The sequence below is a fragment of the Herpailurus yagouaroundi genome, unplaced genomic scaffold (assembly GCF_014898765.1).
Source record: "Herpailurus yagouaroundi ecotype Mexico unplaced genomic scaffold, PumYag 210, whole genome shotgun sequence".
Lineage (NCBI taxonomy): Eukaryota > Metazoa > Chordata > Mammalia > Carnivora > Felidae > Herpailurus > Herpailurus yagouaroundi.
Genome location: NW_024412441.1, coordinates 10,881,667 through 10,900,320, shown reverse-complemented (window position 1 = coordinate 10,900,320; position 18,654 = coordinate 10,881,667). Strand labels below are relative to the sequence as shown.

The following is an 18,654-nucleotide window of genomic DNA, read 5'->3' as shown; positions in this document are numbered from 1 at the left end:
TAAAACCATGATGTTAGTCACAGTTTACAAACTAAAATAAAAATAAATCCTTTTGTGTTGGAGGTTTTATTCACATAAGTATATATGTATCATCCATTCATTAGCAGTGATTGAGTGATGACCAAAACTAAATTTGGGAGGGGGAAGTAGGAAAATATTTTTTTCTCAGTTTTATAGTCTATCTAGGTTGGGTATGAGTCAAATTTCAGTACTTAATAGATAATGAAGAAAAGACTGGCTTGCACATTTTTCTTCTACTGGCAAAAATCTCATTCAGTGTTTCCAAAGGATAAATAAAGCTCTTCCATGAGTATAAGAAATGGATTACAGGGTGCATTAATATCTTCTCCAAGGCATAGTTAGGCACCAAAACTGGGGATAAATGGAGAGAAAAAGTCCTGGGATTTAATTTGTAAATGGGGGTGGGGCACCTATTTTTCTCTACACAATAAACTTCTTCTTTGAAAGAATTTTTAGAAGATAAGCAACTGTACAGAGATAAAAATCTGTCCTACCTCTGACCCTAGGTCATTTTCCTCTATGGTTTATGTTTTCTTTCTCTGAATCTGTGTCCTCTCTTTTGTCTTACAGAAAAAAGATTACTTTTCAGACGTAGTGGATTAAAAATGCTATAATTTTCAAAATATTATTTTTTCTAAATTAGGCAGCATGAATTAAAATAATCTCAAGGTTGTATATATATCAGATATATAGGTATGTGTGTGTGTGTGTATATGGTTTGTGTGTTTATAGAAATTGAACAGTTCATGAACACTCAAGTTGTGCTTTTATTATACTACTATTAAACATCATTTAGTAGCTATGTTTTAATATTTTTACAAAATTTCCTATTTAATACTGGGAGTAATTTATCAGCCATAGCTGTGTACTGCTTTGTAATTCCATTTCCGAACATCACCAAGGTTTCTTCTGCCTAAATGTGGGTTTCTTGCTGTCACTTTCCTTTCCTTCCCCAAACAAAGCCTTACAAATATAGTCACTTACAAAGTAACAGCTCTTGGTCTCAAAGCAGCAGTATGCTGTGTTCTGGAGCTGTAAAATGTATCAGGTGAAACCTTTCTATGCTGAATATGTCACTGCTTGTTTTACAAAAGCCCATGTAATGTTGCTGAATAAAAAGCCTTGGAGTTGCTCCTGTGGCCAAGGTGGAACCAGACAAAGACTATAATCCACAGCATTTGATTACAGGAAATTAATTTCCTCTCAAGAAGAATAGAATGTACTGCAGGAACTCTGTCACTACCTCACAAACCAGAGGCAGCACTTTCTCTTTCAAATACAGTCATCTTTGCCAAAGTCTGCCAATTAACTCAGCTGCTAACTTTCGCTAAATGACAACTTTTTACTTGCTCATTTGTGGATCACTCTTTTAACATGGTGTCTCAAGAGCTAAAGAAAGGATTTTATTTAAATGTTACCTAAATCTTTTCCCCCAACCTGATGGTGTGTTTTTATTTTAAACACATTTTCGTAATTATCTCACTTTGTCTGTCAGAAAAGAATAGGGAGAATGGAGACAAAATCCTAACCATATAGTTCATGCTAGGAAGACTTGAGAGTTTTAAAGAAATGCAGGGTTTAAATGTTCTATACTAAGAATGTATATGTTCATTTTTTTCTAGTTAGGATTTGGTATCCTAAATGGACTACCTTATCCAAGAATTGTAATCTTATTTTTATCTGCTCAAATATTTCTTTATTATTTTATTTTATTTACCAATTCACTTATTTTTTTTTTTTTTTTGAGAGAGAGAGAGAGAGTGAGGGAGGGAGGGGCAGAGGAAGGTGAAGAGAGGAATCCCAAGCAGACTCCATGCGCAGCACAGAGTCTGACTTGAGGCTTGATCTCACAACCTGAGGATAATAACTTGAGCCAAAATCAAGAGTCTGATTCTTAACTGACTGAGCCACCCAGGCACCCCACTGCTCAAATATTTCTAATCTATGTTCACAACAACTGTGTAGGCAGCACAGCAGCCACAAATTGATATCAACAATTGATGTTACAAGAATGAGATGTAAAGACCAAAGCAAAGCCTCAAACGCTTCAAGTCTGCCATACAGGCATTCGATAAACACCTCCTATTTAAGGAAAATACTTGCCTTTTTTTGCAACTCCAGCCAAAACGTTGCCTAAGTCACATGCAGGCCTAAAAATATCTCTGTAACCCATATGTAAATAAAGATTCTAAATATCGTTTTTTAAAAATAACCTACCCAAAATGCTAAAACCCAATGATAAAACATTTTATCTTTTTTTTTCCCTGATTCACATTAAAAAATTAATAGCCACCATTGATATTATTATAGGCCTGTTTGGAATATGCAGTTGCTTCCATGTCTCACTGATTATTTAGTAATTTTTTTCTGTTTTTGCTTCAACTCTGAAGGATAAGTGACATTTTTCTTAACTTTTGTGCTAATATCAGAACTATTTATACACTAAAGACATCTCTCCCAGATGTACAATAAAAGGCTGAGAAATTTAAATACATTTATGAATTATAAATGTGGCTTCACTTATTGTTATTAATGGTTTATTTTGATGATCACTGGAAAACCTCTGAGGAAATTTCATATTAATTTAAATGTAGAGAAGAGTAGAAATGGCTCAAAAGGCTAAATGCCTTCCTATATAATTTGACTACAATTTTATATCAAAGAGAAACTCAGTCCTCTCTTAACCCTTTATGACAATGAGAAAAACGGAATTTAATCAGCAAAATCCATAACCAATTCTTTTATTTCCTGCATTTGAGAATTTTGTATTCCCTTTACATTCCATAATACATTAAATCAAGACATTTTAAGTAAATAAAACAATCTATATGTGTTTTCTCAGCAGTGCTAAAAAAAACAAACAAATGAACTAAAATGTACTTTTACTCTATCTCCCTTTCTCTATCCCACCATGTGATGAGAATATTTTAAAAGCAGAGAAGAACACTTTGAAAACACTTATAAAAAAGAGAGTAGGGGAGGGAGCTAAAGGCATGGAATATGTACAAATTAGCAGTAATTTGTACTGCTTACAGGTAAACTGTAACTGACTTACAAGTAAAACGAAGCTAACTGGACCAGAAGCATAAGGGGCCAAGGTCCATGGAAAACGTTAGCAAGACTGGGGATGGGTATTAAATAGGCCAAAGCATGTGAGTATCCTTTGGTGTGACTGGAAACGCAAGTTAAGCTTTCAACTGCGGTGGTGGCACACATACTTTGATTTGAGGCTAGGTTGCAAGCCAAAAAAAAAAAAAAAAAAAAAAAAAAGAGTAGATGAAATATCCTAAGTGTTTATGCCCACTTATATCCTATTTCAGTGATTCATAAAGTAGAGAAGCATTGTGAATCACACACAATTTATGCAAACATTGAAACAATAGATTATTTTACTCCCATGTAATTCATGCCCATCATCACCTACCCTCAGAATCAACTGGAATGGAGTGTAAATTACAAGGTCTACTACCTGTGGGGAAAGCACATATGCACACCTGAATGGCAATATGAAGGCTTTTGATTTCTGCTGGCATTTTTGCCTAAATGATGCAGAAGCCATTTACCACATGGGCAAGGACAAAAAGCTTTCTAAAGGGTTATAACCTCTTTTACAGAAGCTACTTGTCAACTAAATGGCTATGAAAATATTCGTGAGGCTCATGGACAGGTAAACAGGGTTATCATAATGGACAGATGAGGGGTGTCTGGGTGGCTCAGTTGGTTAAGCACCTGACTTCAGCTTGGGTCATGATCTCATGGTTTGTGGGTTCAAGCCCCATGTCAGGCTCTGTGCTGCCAGCTCCGAGCCTGGAACCTGCTTCGGATTCTGTGTCTCCCTGTCTCTCTTCCCCTTCCCCACTCACGCTCTGTCTCTCTCTCTCTCTCTCAAAAATAAATAAAAAACATAAAGGGCAGATGAAAACTGGTTCTTTAATTCTCTCTTTCTCTATCTCTTTCAAATATTTGGCAAGATCTGAGGGTCTCTACATAGTCTTCTTTGGCCCTAATTAATAAGGAATCCTGTATGTTAGCTCTGTGAATTTTCTTGTTTTTCATTGATTGATACCATGATTATTTATGTAGGCATAGTCTTTCATGTATTAGGACAGTTATTAACATATTTCCACATCACACCCTAAGCCAATTTATCATATCAGATAAAAATTCATTATGGAAAATGCACAGCAAATGTAAAAGACATACTCCAGTGCCTTGTCATATAAAAACATTAATAAATGCATTTGTTGCTTTCATAAAAAAATTAAAAAGTAAACTATTTAAAATTCTAACTTATCCTTAAGTTTGCTGCGATAGTTATTTTAAACTACGAGGACAGGAAAAGAAATTGTCCTGATGTATGTTCTTTCTTTATTTTTGACAGTCTTTGGCAGTGCATCTGTGAGAGAGCATCATTTCCCCCAAATAAGAACTCATTTAGATCCAGTTAAAAAACACCATGGAACAAACATGTTTAAGTGATATATTAAGCTACAGCAGAGAACAGAACGGAGAAGACTGTGGCAGGTCTCATTTCTTACCAGCTCCTCTGGCGTCTCTGCCACCGACTCCACGTTCCTCTCTGTTCTTCCTTCTACGTCTTCCCCCCTCTCTACCTCTTCTGTGCATCTGTCTCCCAGTTCAGCACTTGTCCTTGAAGGTGGCCCTCAGACAGCACAGTGGGCCAGCAAGGTGTTCAATGAGTAACAAAACTTATTGCCAAGTTCCTAATTTCAAACCACAATACAAAATAGTCCTTACTGGCCCCCCCAAAAAGTCTAAATATGATTGTCTCATCAGAACATAGTCTTTGTGTTTCATATTGAAATGCTTTACTTTATAATATAGCCTTCTAAATTTGTTTATAGAATACAATTATATGCCATATATATGTATATATATATATTTGTTTATAAATGCTATTTTATTACCAATTTTAAAAACTTTTGTTATGCAGATGAGGATGTGTGAGGAGCACATTAAGTCATTAAGCTTTGCACTGGGGCCTATATTTATCAGTTTGCCACTGTTTGTATCTAGTCATAGCCTTAGTTTATGCAAATGGGGAGTGTAAAGCCTGCGTTTATTTAGCAGGATAATTCACAACTAAAGTTCTAAAATAACTATGCATTTTGGAAGGTAAATTTTTGAACATTAGTCAATTTTTCCAAAGAGGTTTCACTTTGCAAAGGAAAGTGTTTGGCATCCTTTGGTTATTCTTTCTGAGACTAGAAAAATAGCAATCAGGTATTGTTATTAAAAAATAAAACTGCGCTTGATGTATGTTTTTACGATCCTGCACGAGAAATGATGCTTACAGTCCTAATTCCTGTCACATAAAATGACAGTTTGGTGGGTGGTGGGACCTTATATTTCCATTGATGAGTACACTAAGGCAATAACCATGCCATTAGATGCTCTTTTTATCACTCAAATTGTCATTTTTATGAAACTATTTTGTATACTTGGATGAGCTGTTCTTTCACTGTAATCTTATTATATTTATGTTGTTTCCAAACTTAGCTTTGTAGGGTGAGATTGCAGTTTCTAGGCAATTCTTATTGCTGGTTTTATTTCTTCAATATAGACTGTTAGTGTATAGGTACGTCATCAACCATGACCCTGTCACATCAAGGATGAAGTAACAGTTTCATTATACGCTGAAGACAATGAAAAATCAGCTTTTGAGTTTTAAGAAAAAAAAAATATAAGATATTGCCAATTTTAAGAAATAGTAAAGAATAAAATACACCAATGGTTAAAAAAAAAACCCCAGAATATGAGCTATACATTTCAGATCAGTAGGGGTATATAACGGATTATAAAACTCTGCAATGTTCAACATTTATCATTCTGCTACTTGGAATTGTTAGATAACCTGCCTTCTAATAATCCTTTTAAAAAACTACTGGCAAGATGCATTTATTAAATTTTTTTCTCACTGAGAGTCTTTGACCAGTCTTTCTGGTTTTATCATAAATTAAACTAAAAGTAATCAATTTTAAATTTCTTTCTCCTCCCCACCTAGGAAAAAGAGCTGCCTAAAATGATCTCATTAGAACAGAGCACTGTACTGTGTTTTAATAGATGTGGAAGTTATTATAATTCTAGGCTAGTCTTCAAAATGGTTTCAGATTTATGGGGGAAGATTTGACTTTTCCAGTACCCAGTTTCATTAATACTGTGAAAAGAAAATTGAAATTGTAGGCTCCTGGGGTGTTTGTGAATTGAGATTAGCACAGTTTTGTTCTCCATCTCTAGAAAAATAAAGTTTATTATTTTTTCCATTTCTGTGCTTCAATACAACATGGGTCAGAAGAAACAATTACAATGCAGTCACTCACAAGAATGCATGTTTAAATGACACAGCTGCAAGAAATCAGGTAGGCAATGATTTGCATGGCGTGCACTAATTTCAATTCATACTATGGTTGTCTGAGAGGTGATGAATGCTGGATGTTTCAAATCCCTCTCATTTTCCCTTCCCATCAACTCCACCCATGCCTTGCACATTCAGAAGTTTGCTCAGGCAGGTCAGACAAAACGCTTGAGAGAGGACATGTGTGGCACATCATAGCCCTTCTAATGAAATGGAGATTCAGAAAGGACTTGGAAATCAATAAGCCTTTGCCACCTGGGTGGCTGCCAGGTCTAACATTTTCCCCTGCTACCTTCAAAGGCACAAAGGCACATGTTTAAGGGGAAGTACAGAGGCCACCACTGGGGGACTGAGGGACTGTTATCTTCACCAGGAATCTAGGTACTATGTGGGAAGGGACACTGGCCACAGAAAAACTCATCATGTGCCTGGAGGACAGAAAGCACCAAATAGAACAAGCTACTACCTCAAATGGCACCACATGGAATTAAAAAGGCGATGGACAATCAAACCCTGTGTGACTTCAGTCAAGTGAAAACTAATTGAAGAACACATACATTCTCCCTCATCTCTGGGGCAAGCCATAGGATCATGGCATTTACTGAAACCTGTTCTTCAATCACCTTATACTCTGTAAACTATGTGTCTATAGGTCAATCATCTGCAGGCTTCATACACTTTTACATGGTCATTGTGCCCATAAGGCTTTATTAGAACGCTTGAAAGTGTCAAGTATCAATGTGACTACCATTCTCCTGGCCCTTTATGATCTGCCCACAGCTACCGACTCAAACTTCTCTTCCATTTCTCTCAAAGGAATTTGCAGTCATAATTTTATTATGGCAATAAATAAAATTGGCCAGTTCCCACAGGCCAATAAAGTTCTACCTACATGGCTGGCTCATAGGATCTTTTTCATCATGCCTAGCTGAATACTACTTATTCCTCAAAATTAGCTTGATGCACCATCTTTTGTGAAGTTTTCTAAGAATATTCACTCTTTCTGTCAACTATTATATAGTGAAGTATAGTTATGTTCCAAGGACTTTACTAGGCCCTGGGAGTATAGATAGATAACCAAACACACTTGACATCTGCCCTCATGGGCCTTGATATATAATGAAGGAAAGAGACATGCAACAAAAAATCATGAAGTTAAAGTTGATACAACAGTTGGAGCCAGCATGTTTGATGAAAGAAAATGGTAGCTACCACGCAGGAGTAGAACAGGGGTTTCTGATTTAGACTGGGGAGTTGAAAAGACCTTTCTGAGTCTGTGACATTTTGGGTGAGACAGGGAAAAGGACTGGAGAGTAGTCAAGTGAAAAGTGGCCAGCAGAGTCTTCTAATCAGAAGGAATGAGGAGTAATGACTTAGAGGAAAGAAAAAGTTTACTCTTCAGAAACTAAACAAAAGCCTGAGTGGATGTTGCATAGTAGATGTTGTGGGAGAGTGAAAAGAAATTAGAAGATGGACATAAAACTTAACACACAGATCAGAGGCCATGCAAAGGAGTCATACATGATAAGATCAGCATATCTGGCTTCATAAATAATAATGCTTTTATGGGGAAAAAAAGGTGTCACTAACAGTGAAAACGCAAATGAAAAGGAGAAGAGAAATATTTGTAGTACATATGACAGACCAAGAGTCAATACCTCTAAAATACAAAGAGCACGTATCAAGTAATATGGAAACAGTAAAACAAACAATCCACTGGAAGAATGGACAAAAATGTACACAGGCAAGTGAAGAAAAGAAGATCTGAATGGGTGATTAAATGTAGGACAAGATGCTCAACTTACAATGGAAGTCAAAATAAAATAAGGAAGTTTTTTTTTTCCCAACAAACTTACAGGAATAAAGAAGAAAGAAATGGTGACATGGTAAGCATATTTATTTGGGAAATAGGAAATTTTGCTGGTGAGAATATGAAGTTTTCAGTCATTTTTAAGAAGTAATCTAATAACATCTATTAACATTTTAAAAAAGATTGAATTGCAGCTGGAGGATGGGTACATGTGAGTTCATTATACAATTCCCTCTAACATTATATGCTTGAAATTTACAACAGTAAAAGATAAAAAAAAAACCCAAATATTTAAATCATGCAACCCCAGTTTGGGGAATACAGTCTACATAATTAAATACACCAGCACATAAATATATAAATATAGGATGTTTGTTATAATGTTATGAGAGGAAAAGAAACAAAGGGAAAAACTTAAGAGATTAATGACAAGGTTATGGTTGAATAAATTATGGAACACCCGTAGTCTAGAATTTTAATAAAGATGAAAATAGGAGTTAGAGTTAAATATGTTGACCTGAAAGACGTACATAACATGTCAATAAAGGAGAAAAGCAAGTTTAATTCATATAGTGTGCATCCATTTCTATAAAGCAAGAGAGAAAAACAACTCTTTTTATGTATTTAATAGGAACATGGTGAAAGGTATATGAAAGATTCACGCCAAGTTGTTATTATCGGTTCATGTATGGAGGTGGGGGGGAAAGGGGAAAATAAAATCAAGTAGAATTAAAATCACATAATTAAAATTCTTTAACAAGTATTTACTGAGTAACAACAATTTACCAGGTACCATGTAAGATGTTGAGGATATCAAGGTACCCAAGAGTATTAGAAACGCAATGGAAAATGTGATAAAATAAGACAATTTTAAATTTAAAAATGCAATAAAAGAAGAAGACACAAAAAATGGTACTAAGAGAGAGAGAAATGAGGCTTTAGACAGGGACATCAGGAAAAGTTTCTTGGAGTGGAAGGTATTTGAAATGAGACTCAAAGGAAAAGAAAGATCCAGGTTTCTAGACTGAACTCTGGAAAGCCACTAAGGATTAAGAAGTAAAACACTGAGACAGAATGGCCTGAAGCTGCAGGAACAGAATCAAGAAGACTGCATGGGAAGATTTGCAGGAAATCTAACTTAATCCCCGTCTTCCCTTAACCGTATTTTACATCATCCATTTTAGTATGGGGCCCACACTATTGTGAAAGTTTACTTAAGTTTTTCATTTCTGTTGGGTGGATTTTTTGCTTCCAGTCTATACTGCTAGTCCTTTTATAGTTACCTGTAACTCTATTTGTTTTTTCTACCACTTCCCTCACCTTCTAACATCAAATGAAGATTGTGCACACAAGCTACAAGATGTATGTTTTCTGGCTGATTAGAAGATGAGATTTTTGTAAGTTCATAAATTTTCAGGAGTAGACTGGGGTGAATTTAACCATTAAGAAAATGTGAGAGACCTCTGATTTCAAAGTGTTAAGTAAAGGTAATAAACAGGGAGGGAAGACACTGGTAGTGACATTGCATTTCATCATAAATATGGTTTCCTCAACACTTCCCTAACTCCCAGCTTCTATAATATCTTCAGTAAAAGAGGGACTTATGATATTTATTTAATTAAACCAGAAATCACTTCCCCTGTGCTTATGCAGATTAGGATCAATTTATATCAATGCAAGTTATCATATCTGCATTTATTTTCCTATGCCTTCAAGTAATAAGCCACTTAATTCCAATGACTAAATCACTAAGTTATTTAAAGTCAACCAAGTTAGCAGTCTCCATTTTGATTCATTTGGGTGCTTTATTTACATCAACATCATCTGACACCCATAGCACTACAAATAGTTGAGAGCTAATTTGGAGCTCTTTTCTCAAAATAAGCAGAATAGTTGCAGAAGTTTCTAGAGTACTTTTCAAGACTGTTACTATTGCCAAGTAAGTTGAAAAGAGGCCCATCAGCCAGGTCAAACTTTCCATATTTGTGAAGCAAAAAAAAAAAGCCATACAGAAAATAATTGAGAAAATGAGTTTCAAAGCTAGGGAGCCTGGAGAGTTTGTGTTTTTCATCAAAATGTATTACATTTCATAAATGCAAGAAGAGCTATATTTTGAAATGTAGCTTGTTCTCTCCATTACTGATTTTTACTCCACTATACTCTTCAATAGCAAAATAGTTTCTTTTCTGGTTGCTCAATGACTAAAACACCCAGAAATTGCTTTTCATTTTTTTTTAGGTTTATTTATTTATTTTGAAAGAGGAGAGAGTGCCAGGAGAGGAAGGGTAGAGAGAGGGAGAAAGAGAATCTCAAGCAGTCTCCATGCTGTCAGTGCAGAGCCCGATATGGGGCTGGGTCCCATGAAGCGTGAGATCATGACCTGAGCCCAAACCAAGAGTTGAATTTCACTGTTTTACATACATAAAGTTGAACAACCAATTTTTACCAAAACCCAGAGGATTCATTCCAAAGAATTCTCAGGCCTGGAACTAGGAATTTGGTGGGAACCTGGTTTATAGGAAGACAAAGATGGCACCATGATTATAACTAGAGTACTGAGGAATGTGCATGTGTGTACACGCGTACATGGCTGTATTATTGTTACAATTTTACAAATTGTTCAGAGACCTTTCGTAATTTGTTATCCACTGCTAACATTGTTTTTATCAGAAACATAATGGTTATATGTTATTTACCTCCCAGGGTCACCATGAGAATCAGATTTGGTAGAACAATAAACGTGAAAGTGCTCAGAGAAGGATAAGGTTCTGTATAAAAACGACAGTCTGATTTTTTTTCCATGTTTTCCACACAAAAGGTATGGAATCAGCAGCTTTCCCAACAATGACACACTTCTGCAGTATGTACTGCATGCCATGGCTCAATCAGTTGTGATGGTGACCACCTTGTACACTATCTTCTCAGGGGTCACTGCATTCAGGGACTTCCCTAACATGAATGGAGGCCCTGTAAATTCAAGTGACTAAAAGATCCCTTAATTTGCAAGGCATGTTGATTCAGGCTATTAATTGTCATGCTGAATGTAGAGCTTGTTTCTGTTTATCTGAGAAACATTCCATCTTTACAGATCGGTGCTTGCTGGCTCCCATGGTTGGAGTGAATTAAATTTCTCCCTCTTTCAAAATTTTATTATACTTTATTTTTTTTTTTAATTTTTTTTCAACGTTTTTATTTATTTTTGGGACAGAGAGAGACAGAGCGTGAACGGGGGAGGGGCAGAGAGGGAGGGAGACACAGAATCGGAAACAGGCTCCAGGCTCCGAGCCATCAGCCCAGAGCCTGACCCGGGGCTCGAACTCACAGACCACGAGATCGTGACCTGGCTGAAGTCGGACGCTTAACCGACTGCGCCACCCAGGCACCCCAATACTTTATATTTTTAGGTATCATTAAATCGATCACCCGAGACCACTCTTCAGTAATCACTGACAGCAAGGCCTATTATCTTAGAAATAATAGCTCTTCTGATGAGGTTTTAGGTTTCTTTCTAAAACTGTTAGGCCAATTCTTTGTTCCTCCTTCCTTCTTCCCTGCTCTGGAATTCTGTGGTGTACTCTGAATGAAATACAGCGTATGGTCTCTACTGCGGATCTGTATGCTGGGTGCTAGGTGCACTCCTCCTCAACCAGGGTTCCTGCACACCATCTGTGTAAGTCCAGGGCATTTTGGGAGATGGGGCAATATGTAGTTTTCTTCATTTAAAACTGTGTCTGCTCACTTTGGGTAATCATCTTGATACTGCTGTCAGAAAGCTATTGCCGTCTTTTGTTGGAAAACATCTCATTCTTTCTGGTGAAAGTACAAGAGCTAAGGTGAAGAATTAGCCAGGTTTTCCACTGAGTCCACCAGAAGAAAGCATGTCAAGCCATCCACCATGGGGGCGAGTCTGTGGCGCTTATGGCGGTTAAGTCATGTAGCCCAGTCTTCCTGAATGTCTTAGGAGGAAGAGCAGGCAGATTAAAAGAACAGGCAGGAAGGTTAATCATTCCTTCTTTCAAGAGCTCTGCATTGTTTTCCTCCAAAAATAAAAATTACAGTTGATATGTGCCCTTTTCCCATCCTCACAACCTAAATTTATCCAACAGAAGCACTGCTCTTGTCTTGTTAGTTTCAGAGTGGCTACTGAGAAAAGTTTTATGTAAATAGAATTCAAAAACACTTTTAAAAACTTTCTAGGTACTAAAGTATCAATTACTAACATTTCTCCTTCTTGCCACGGGTAATAGGTGTATCTCCATTTATAGTATGGTACACTCCTCAGTCAATTTGCCAGGACTACTAATAAAAGCTACTTTACATTATCAAAAGTTCTTTGTGTTGGATCGAATGCTAAGTGCTCTACATGCATTGTCTCTTTTATCAGTACAACAATATTGCAGGTATTTAACCTTATTCATGCCATTTTGCAGATGCAAAAAGTCAAGTCCACAGAGGTTCAGTGCTTTGCTTCTGATTATACAGCGAGTGGCTAAACTCAGACACTCCAAAGTTTGCTCAAGGAAATGTAAGATTTTAGTGTGCTTATAGATGTGACAACGTTGGTACTTCTCTTTCTACTAATTTTCTTCATTTATTTGATGGCCTCTGTCTGTATTGACTTTAATACATCCATTTTTTAACCTGGAAAATTAATAAAATGTTCTTGTCTCTCCTATTTTATTACCAAAGCCAGGATTCTTATAATCCTGAGATTGGGTAAGGAGTTAATAATGATGATGGTGATTTAATCAACAAAGTCAGATGACAAGAGGTGAGACCTACAGACTGCAGCCTAAGGTAGCATTTGCTGCTCCTTGGAGCCCATGAACCAACAGAGAAAGCATATTATGAATCTTCATGGAGACAGCATTTCCTGTAGGGTACTATTCAGAATATGCTGAGTTACCTCTGACATTATTTGAGGGAAGGTAGTTAATAAAATATCAAGAAAACTCCACAGGAAACCAATTTCATTACTAAACAGGTATTCGATATACATCACAAGAATCCTCCCAGATTTCATGTTTCCATAAGAGATGGATTTACGCTATATTTTTCTAAATGTTTGCCACATTTCTTCCTTCAGGGTTGGTGACTATTTTTAAAATGACAACCCATCTCATTGTCTCTTTCCAAAGCTCAAGGGGACATGTCACACTTTAGAAAGGCTCTCATGGTATTTTAGCATTTTCTAATAAGGACTTGTGATGTGAAAGTTTATTAATGTTTTAAGGTTGGATACATGCAGATTGCCTAAAAATCTATTGTGTACTCATTATCGAATAGATTTTTGTTACTTAATATAGGAAGCTCTGTATTAGCAGCCATGCACTTTTTGTAGACTTTCAAATAAATGCTTTAATATAACACAGTAAACTCACTCATCTGTTAACTAAGAATTATAAGCAGCCAATCATGTGTTAGTTAAGGCTTTGGACTAGAGCCCACTCTCTGTAACATCGAAAGGGACTGTGGCTCATTTTTGGCTCACATCAAATCTGTATGTCTTACGAGGATGTTGCTACAAGATGGAATAATGTATCCATTGGCATCAAACCAATGCTAGTAGAAACAGGTCCTCCACTCACCAATATACCATAATAAGGTATATTATTTGTTATACATTTAAAATGTAGACAGGCATTTTGCTAATCACTGGGTATGCATCATCCTCTTTCAATCTTGTAACAACTCTATTCTGCCCATTTTGCAGACTAGGAAATTAAACCTCAAAGAGACTTAAGTAACTTCCCCAAGATCAGGAAGGGCTGCAACTCAAACTGGTTCTGACTCCAAAGTTACAGCCAGAACTAATATTAACTCCCTGTTGTGTATCACAGTTCTTACAAAATGCTCTTAAGGGCTTTTCTAATGTGTGGCAATAATCTACTCTATTTTGCTGTTTTTTTTATAAAATTTTTTTTCAACGTTTATTTATTTTTGGGACAGAGAGAGACAGAGCATGAACGGGGGAGGAGCAGAGAGAGAGGGAGACACAGAATCGGAAACAGGCTCCAGGCTCTGAGCCATCAGCCCAGAGCCTGATGCGGGGCTCGAAATCACGGACCGCGAGATCGTGACCTGGCTGAAGTCGGACGCTTAACCGACTGCGCCACCCAGGCGCCCCTGCTGTTTTTTTTAAAAAAAAATCCAAAATCACAGATAGGTCCAAATAGTTTACACTGAATGTAAATTGTAGTGTTCTGAAAACCAAGAAATAAAAACCACCTTTTGTTTATTATTTTGTGTCCTACTGATTTCTTGCAAAATTAGTTTGCTGAATAACATTGATTTCCTGGAAAGATGGAATCCTCTGACCAAGACCTTAATACTCCCCACAGCTTGATCAAACTTCAGATGGGCTTCTTCCTGCCTCTAGGCCCTTGGCCTCCCTTTCTTTTGAGCATTTACTTTAGAAAACTTGTAATTTCAATTTTCTTCTCTGACTTTTTGATATATAAATATTTTTAAAAGCCTCTTGCTAGTGTCACAACCCAGGATTCTTTTTCTCAAGAACCTGAGAGCTATCCTTTGAAATATAATCTTCAACAATGATAGCTCTCCCAATGTCCCAATTTCTGTGGGAGGGTAGTAGCCTACCTTGGAAAGGGAGAGGGCCTTGCTCCAAGTTGTAACTAAACCTCCAACCAGGAAGATATTTCAAGGAGGTTTACTTTTTCTTTGGGTGAAGCCAATCAACAAGCCACAGGTAGTCTATGATCCCACCACAGATCTCTCCAGTCTTCTTTTTTTCAGTTGAGTTGAGTTTGAAGTGAGCTCAGTTTGAGTTCTGGCCTCCATGTATTACAATAATCTTGAATCTTCCTTGACTATTTAACTTTGTCTAATATATTTTTTGTTTTGACATTACTGCTCTCAGAAATAGGGGAAAAGTGCAAATGATGCCGAATGACTTTCCTGTATTTTAACCATGCAGCATTCATTTTTATTCTAGTTTTCTGAAGAATTAAATTTACATGGGGAAAAAAATGGTTACTACACTAGAATGTCACACACCAAAAGCCTCATAGTCCATCAGTGCCCCAAATCCAGGTGCCAGCTCTGCTCCTGTATGATTTGCAGGGCCCCGATTCTGTGTGATTGGTGCTGACTGTGGCCTGGTGCTCAGGAGATACTCTAGATGTTTCCAAAAATGAAGTCCTAATTATTGCTGTTTTTCTGGCTACAGCTCAAAATTTACATTTTAGCAGCAATGTATTAGCTATTGTGGCTAATTAAACTTGCCTTTGAATAATTACATAATATATATACAAAATTTAAATGTAGCACAAAATTATCTTCTAATCAGCCTCTAAAAATATGATCTAATAAGCGATATATTCCTTTAAATGATTGTGATTACTTATTTAATGAAAAGATGCACCTTGTTCAGTATACATATCTTTTTTCTTAATGTGGTTAATGAGATCACTTCAATAGAAATCCTTTGATCTTTTCTCAAAATAGCACACTGGAAAACCACTCAAAATTGCATGCTAATTGTAGTAAATTTAACCTAATGAATAGTAATACATGTAAAGGAACTTTTGCTATTAAATTTAAATTTATGCCAGCCATAGAATTATTTAAATGAACATTTAAAAAAATTAATCCTATATTTGTGAGGTACCTGAATCTTGGAACAATCTTCTGCATCCCAAGAAGTTAAAAGCCTACCTTTTCTAAATTAGACAGCTTAGTATCTCTCTCATGTTACAAAAAGTAACTTAATCTCTCTGAATCTCCCTCACTATGAAAATACTGCAGAGTTTTGTCTAATAATGAAATATAACAATGTTTATGAAATACTAAGAACAATGAAGAATACAGAATGAATCTCCAAATGAAAACAAGTTATTACTGTTATCTATCAATACTCATATAACCTGAACCCCAATCAGTGTGATCCAACTGATGAGCAATCAACAGGTATCCTTTGAGGGGCTATAGTGATCACCTTATCCCCATTAGTTTAGCTAATGCTTAAGAGATTGCCACAAAAATGATGATCTTCTTCTTTCATAACTACCCAGATTTTTTTATTATTCAGTAAGCTTTTCTTTTTCTCATTTGACAAAAGTTTTATTTGAAAGTGGCCCATTACCCTATTAGCTCCTTCCCACCCACACACACATACATAATGAGCATAGACAAATCATTCTTAGCATTATAAATCTAAGAGGAAATTGTCCTTCCTAAGCAAGACTCCCAGGAAACAGGAAGCTGGTCCTGTTTCCTCTGTAACAAAAGACCATTTATTTATTCATTAGGAAGTTCCCACACCAAAGAGCATCATTCTCTTCATTTATAGTCTTAAATTATCAGGATAAAAATCATCTCTTCCAGGGGCGCCCAAAAGGGTGCTCAGTCAGTTGAGTGTCTGACTCAATCTCACAGTTCCTGGGTTTGAACCCTCTTGTCAAGTGCTCGCTGACAGCACAGAACCTTCTTGGGACTCTGTCTCTCCCTCTCTGCCCCACCCTGCTCTCTATTTCTCTCAAAAATAAATAAACTTAAAAAAAAAATCACCTCTTCTGATTTCTTCAGGAGTTTTGAGAAAGGGTTCTGTTTAGAAGAGGGGCTCAAAACTAAGATGTAGGGACACGTTTAAGGACCATTTTGGAATGTAAGTAGTTTGCAGGGTTGCCATTTTGTCAGCCTACTAAGTGAATCACAAATATAAGACTTCAAAGAAATCTATTTCACAGAGCCTTATGTTCATGTGAGAAAAGAGAAGTCTTGCAAAATATGTAGATTTACCTAATACAAACAGTAATAACAGCAAACACTCATAGCATGTATTATGAACAAGACACTGCTCTACAACATGCTTTCCACATATTAATTTATTTAATCTAACAACACTATCTGTAGTTTGAGGGAAAGGCACAGAGGTTGCCAGTCTTTTTGAGAAGAAGTATGAAGAAAAACTCATCCACTTGTCATGTGTCCAGGCAGCTGAAACCAGGCATTTTAGGGCAATGGTGGCCTGTGACCTAGTTATCACTGGCTGCTCTAGATTTCCACCTGTCGTTCTAAAAGTTGAGCTTCAATTAGACCTAAATTGTATAGCTATGCTCTCATTTTCTAAAATACTAAGTTTATACCAATGTGAAGCTGTCACCCAATGCTAACCATGCAGGACGGTGTGGCTGGAATTAAGCATCACTGAGTTCCATGTGTTCTCACCCAGGGGGTTGCTCCCAATCCAGTTTCAACATGTACAGTTCCCACCAGGAGGCCTGAGTGGTTTCATCAGTTGCCCACCAATTTTCAGCCAGGAAAAGTAACAGCATTATGTAATAGGGAAAAAATAGCTTGAATATTCTTTTTTTATATAACTAAATTGGGAAAATGAAAAGCCACCATTATGCTTTATTACATGCCAGGCATTGCAGCCGGTGCCTTAAATATATTTGTTTTAATCCTTGCGACAACATGAAAAATAGGCAATATTTTAATGTGAAAGATGAAGAATCCAGCAATCATAAAGAATAACTGACAAAACATCTGGGGAAGAATGAAAGATATCCTTTTGTAGAATGGGACTAAAGGTATGAACTTTCTGTTTTTGTTCCCAGAGCTGAACAGAACAGTGGATGGCAAAGTAGGACTCAATACTACTTGATCAATGTTGAAACTGATAATCCACCAAGTATACAAGTTCCCTCTTCATTAAGCATTATGAGTAGAACCACATAGTAAGTCAAATTTATCAAACGCTTGATAAAAGGTATAATTTACTTGTGTTGAGGAAGATGCCAGATTTTTCCTGTGTTATTAATAGCCTTAGGAAGGCACGTACATGAGCGTAACCCATTTTCACAGAAGAAACCATTTTTTGAAGAGAGGGTAGGTTAGGGAAACTTCATATGTAAATATTAAGGGAGTAGGAAAGACACTCATGTGAAATACAGAGAAGATTTGGGCAAAACATTTTTAAAAGTAATTATGTATCTTTTTACAAAAATATCTTCTTTCACTTGTTTGAGGATAGAAAAAGTGCATAGCAGTTATATCCATTTCTGAATATTTAACTCGGTATATTACTTTCCTTAAAAATCAGTTTCCCAAAATATGACCTAGTGATACCTAAAATGATTTCTATCAAGTTATGTCTAACAGTATCTAAAGTTTAATAACAGCAACTACAATTTTCGTCCATGTTATTTTATGTTGGTATTGATGATGAAAAGCAAGCAAGAAAAACAAATTTAAGAAAAGCATGACATCAGTACATTGAGAAACAAAGATGTGCAGGAGGAGCATCCTATAATGAAACAATATTCAGATTAGAAAATGATTTAAAAAAAAAAAAAAAACCGGGGCGCCTGGGTGGCTCAGTCGGTTAAGCGTCCGACTTCAGCCAGGTCACGATCTTGCGGTCCGTGAGTTCGAGCCCCGCGTCAGGCTCTGGGCTGATGGCTCGGAGCCTGGAGCCTGTTTC

The 18,654-nt window shown here is 36.5% G+C and overlaps 1 protein-coding gene across 33 annotated transcripts in view; it reads right to left on the bottom strand.

Annotated features, from left to right (window-relative positions):
- Nucleotides 1-18,654, bottom strand: part of NRXN1 (neurexin 1) — a 1,154,099-nt gene that overhangs the window by 4,069 nt on the left and 1,131,376 nt on the right. The gene's annotated exons all lie outside the window — the stretch shown is intronic.